We start from the raw sequence: 4,626 nt of genomic DNA, 5'->3' as shown, positions 1-4,626 counted from the left end.
TATATTAGTAATTCAAGATTGAATTATTGAAAAAAGCAACGAAGATCCAACTTCGACCGTAATAGGCATTTTTAAATTTCTAGTATTGATAATATTAGGTATGGGAATAAGTTTCCGCCCATTAGAGAGATGTCGTTAGTAGCACTGCTTGTGTGATTGATAAAACGACAATACATGTATTTGAAAGACAACGCTATGTCATACGTTGCAAAACCGATCAAGAAATACTTGGAAGGAGTGAAGTAGGAAATTCCGCCCCACCCGCCGTATTCACCGGACATTAGTCCTTCAGATTTCCATTTGTTCCGGTCCATGCTGTCGGCCCTTTCTGGAGAGCGAATCAATTCTTACGAAAATATCAAAAAATGGCTTGATAAATGGATCGCTTCAAAAGAACTAGATTTCTTCCTTCGAAGAATCTGTTTATTACTTGAAAGATCGGGGAAAGTTGTCGCTTCTGATGGAGCATACTTTGAATGAACTTACTTTGTATTGTTTTGTTTAAATAAATACATCTTTTTCATTTAAAAAGAGCGGAAACTTATTCCCATACCCAATATAATATATTATATGTAATATAATATACTATATTATATAATTTATAATATTGAATAATTAAATATGTAGTAAATAGTTCCAAACAGTTAATCGTTTGGTAATACTAAATATTAATAAAGATAAAAATAATGTTTCGTTATATTTACCAAACAGTTGAAAATATTTCACTTTATATTTGAAGTTAGTTTGAAGTTAGTTTTTCCAGGACGCTCTTTTTATTTGCAGCGCAGTAGTGGAACATCGCTGGCGAAGCTTCGCCCATGAAAAGGGGTGGCACCCAGTTGGACACGGCTCAATTGGACACGAGCCACTCACAGCGATTGGGACTACAAAGCTCCTAGGCATCGGTCGCTGTGATTGGTGGTGTCCAATCGAGCCGTGATCAATCGGGATCACCTTATGAAAAGGTTACGGGGTTTCAGCGAAGAGCGTTGAACGCTGGTTTCGTTGTCGGCGGAGTGGGTGATCTTCGCCAACGAAGCTTCGTTGTATGAAATTGTACCTTAAAGGTGCCGTCACATGCGGCGTAACCTCAACCTGCGTAAGCGTAACCTGCGTATTCTAGTAATTTACTAGAATACGTTATTTTTTATTTACTAGAATACGCCATTCTGAAAGCCCGCATTCACATTGAGCGTATTTCGCGGAAGATTAGAGAAATGCAGAACTAATGCAACCAATTGCTGATTAGAATTTCTGTTGTACACTCTAATAGCGTTTTCGGCCCGATCGGGTTTGCACCAACTTGGGTTGGATTAATCTTTCCTATTGGTTGACGTCATTCGCTCTACCAATAGGAGAACACAAAAGGCAATTAATCCAACCCAGGTTGGTGCAAACCTGGCCGGACCGAAAACGCTATCACAGAAATGCTAAATGAATTTACGATTGGTTTCCGTAACCTACGCATCTCGAAAAGTACGCCTCATGGAGAACCGGTACCTTTCCATCGCGTATATATGAGCGGATGATCGAATAAATTATTAAAATCGAAAAATTTTGTGAGACCATTCTTAGGCTTATTTGACGCGTTTTTGCATGAAACGAAAGAATCTGGCAAAAAAAAACGTCGTTCTGCCTTGTGATCTGAGATATTAAGCGTTAAAGTTGATGACTATTGAGGTTAGGAAATCTGTCACAGAGGCAAAATGAGGTCTATAATTGTACTGTTGTAAAATCGAAACCCTTGTGCATTTTTTCAGACAGAATAAGCTAAAATAAGCCAGAAATTAGATTCGACGCATGATGGTTCTATCATGTTTCGGCGTAACAACAAAATAGCGTAAAAAGCATAAAGTGACTAGACAGAAATTGATGTTCAAGTGAAATGATATGATTGGTCGGCGCAAGAAGTTACGCTTACGCAAGTTACGCCGCATGTGACGGCACCCTAAAGCCAGCGGTACACGATGCTTATTTTCCTGCTAGATTGCTAGCTGAATTAGAATCATGCCACCGTATTGGCTGCGATGCTGTTAATGCCCAGTATCACAGCCAATACGATGGTAAGATTCTAATCCAGCTAGCAATCCAGCAGGAAAACAAGCATCGTGTGCCGCAGGCTTAAGGCTGAGTTTTCACCGAACACGTCACACGTCGCGTCGTCGAAGGAGAGAAAGAGAGAGGTTGTGTATTTATATAATCTTATCTCTTTCTCTCCTTTGACGACGCGACGCGTGACGCGCTCAGTGGAAACTCAGCCATAGAGAATGGACTGCGCGATCTGTATCTAAAGGCTGCAGCACACACTCTTGCATTACGCATAATGCATAGTGCACAAAGGAATCAACCAATCGAAATTCTTTTTTTCCATGAAATGGGAGGAAAGGGAAGATTCTGATTAGTTGATTCGCTTATGCACTATGCGTTATGCGTTATGCAAAAGTTTGTGTTGCGGCCTTAAAGCCTATGAAGCCCACGACACATACAAGAACGTAAGACCGTAGCACGCAAGCAGTAAGTGAATTGGCCAATCACAGTAGAGACCGTAATGCCAGTAGCGAATCCAATGTTAGGCGTCGTCTACAATACACGGAATAAGAAGTAAGAGTAAGAAATTAACCAATTACAGTCGATTATTCTTCTCACATTCGACTATGATTGGTCAATTTTTTACTCCCATTTTTTACTCCGTGTATTGTAGACGACGCCTTACGATTTCCTTACTGGTTACGTCTTATGGCCTTACGTTTTTCTATGTGCTCCCGGCTTAAGGGGATGCTGGAGTGACGGTCGAAGTTAATCAAAGTCGATAGTACAGACTTTTTTACATTCCAAATTCGATAATAGTGACATCTTTCATTCATTTCTTATACTTATCTATATCGTTGTATCTCGCTCAAACGCATTCATCTGTCCTTATCTGACATATTGCAACGCCATCTCTTAAAAAGAGATCAACTAAAATACTGCTCGGTTTCATGGCTTCACGTCAATTTTATTCGTAGTATACGAACGAAATTTTTGGCGACTCTTTTCTCTTATACCAAAGCCCCTACATCGTTTCTAAAAGCATAGGATTGTTCTTCAAGGTTTTCTGCAGGCTGCTGGCTACTTATTTTAACCGGGTAAAATCTAAAACTCTTATATGCAGCACATATTGTGACGAGTTGACTGCAGGAGCCGGTGACAAAACTACAATTTTTAATTTTCTTTCATTTTTCGCATTACATTGTAGCTGGCAGCCTGTGTTGTTGTCGATACTTTAATTGTGGAGAAGGACTTTTTAATCCATAAACACAATTAAGAGAAAAGAGTCTTTAAAAATTGATGGTAAAACAGGACACTCCAGCATCCCCTTAAGTAATGTATCAAATATTGTCGACAAAAATGAGAGAGAGGGACCGTGGGAGACGGCCAATCTCTCTCACATTTTCTCTTCCATTACACCATTGAATGGAAGGAGATAGAAATGGATGTCTGCTACTGTCCCTCTCTCTCATCCCTATCGACCATTTTGACACACGGATCGCGCAGTCCATTCTCTATAGGTTTGTTCGCGTCGCATGCTCCAACTAGAGTCCTAGATTTATCAGAGAGGCGCAACCGGTGTTATGCATTCTGATTCGCTGTTGCAATCTAACCAATTGCGTGACTTGGCAACCATTTATATTACTAGTGACATATTTCTATTTCATTTTATCCTATACATTCTATCTCACATTATCTTACACGTCTTATCTTGTTTGACATAGTTTAAAGGCAGTTTCATAGCATGTCGGCCATGTTTAGTATTCTCCTTATGCTGGATTCACACTGCATCCGATTTGCGTCGTACGACGCTCTTCAACCAATCAGAAAACAGAATTCCGATGATACGAAGCAAAATCCATCAGAATCCTGTTTTCTGATTGGTTACAGAGCGTCGTACGACGCAAATCGGATCCAATGTGAATCCAGCATTAGCACCATTGTCATACTGACTTAAACCAATTGCGCCTCTCTGATAAATCTAGAACTCTAGCTCCAACATACTCTAGAGTCCTAGATTTATCAGAGAGGCGCAACCAGCTAAACTATGACTACATTTACACGGCACCCTTAATCGAGTTTAATAACAACTGTAGTTATGAAACTGGCCAATCACAATCATTCCATTCTCCCGACGAAAAGCTATGATTGGCTAATTTCATAACTACGGATGTTATTAAACCCGATTAAGCGTGCCGTGTAGCAGAGGTCAATGACTACATTTACACGGCACCCTTAATCGAGTTTAATAACAACCGTAGTTATGAAACTGGCCAATCACAATCATTCCATTCTCCCTACGAAAAGCTATGATTGGCCAATTTCATAACTACGGATGTTATTAAATCCGATTAAGCGTGTCGTGTAGCAGAGATGTCAAACAAGATAAGACGTGTAGGATAATGTGAGAGAATGTATAGGATAAAATGAAATAGAAATATGTCACTAGTACTATAAATGGCTGCCAAGTCACGCAATTGGTTAGATTGCAACAGCGAATCAAAATGCATAACACCGGTTGAGCCTCTCTGATAAATCTAGGACTCTAAGGCTGGAATCCCATAAGGTGTATTTACCGCGTATCGCGTAACCGCGTAA

The sequence above is a fragment of the Trachymyrmex cornetzi genome, unplaced genomic scaffold (genome assembly GCF_001594075.2).
Source record: "Trachymyrmex cornetzi isolate Tcor2-1 unplaced genomic scaffold, Tcor1.1 scaffold922, whole genome shotgun sequence".
Classification (NCBI taxonomy): domain Eukaryota; kingdom Metazoa; phylum Arthropoda; class Insecta; order Hymenoptera; family Formicidae; genus Trachymyrmex; species Trachymyrmex cornetzi.
Note: the sequence above shows the minus strand (reverse complement) of the source record.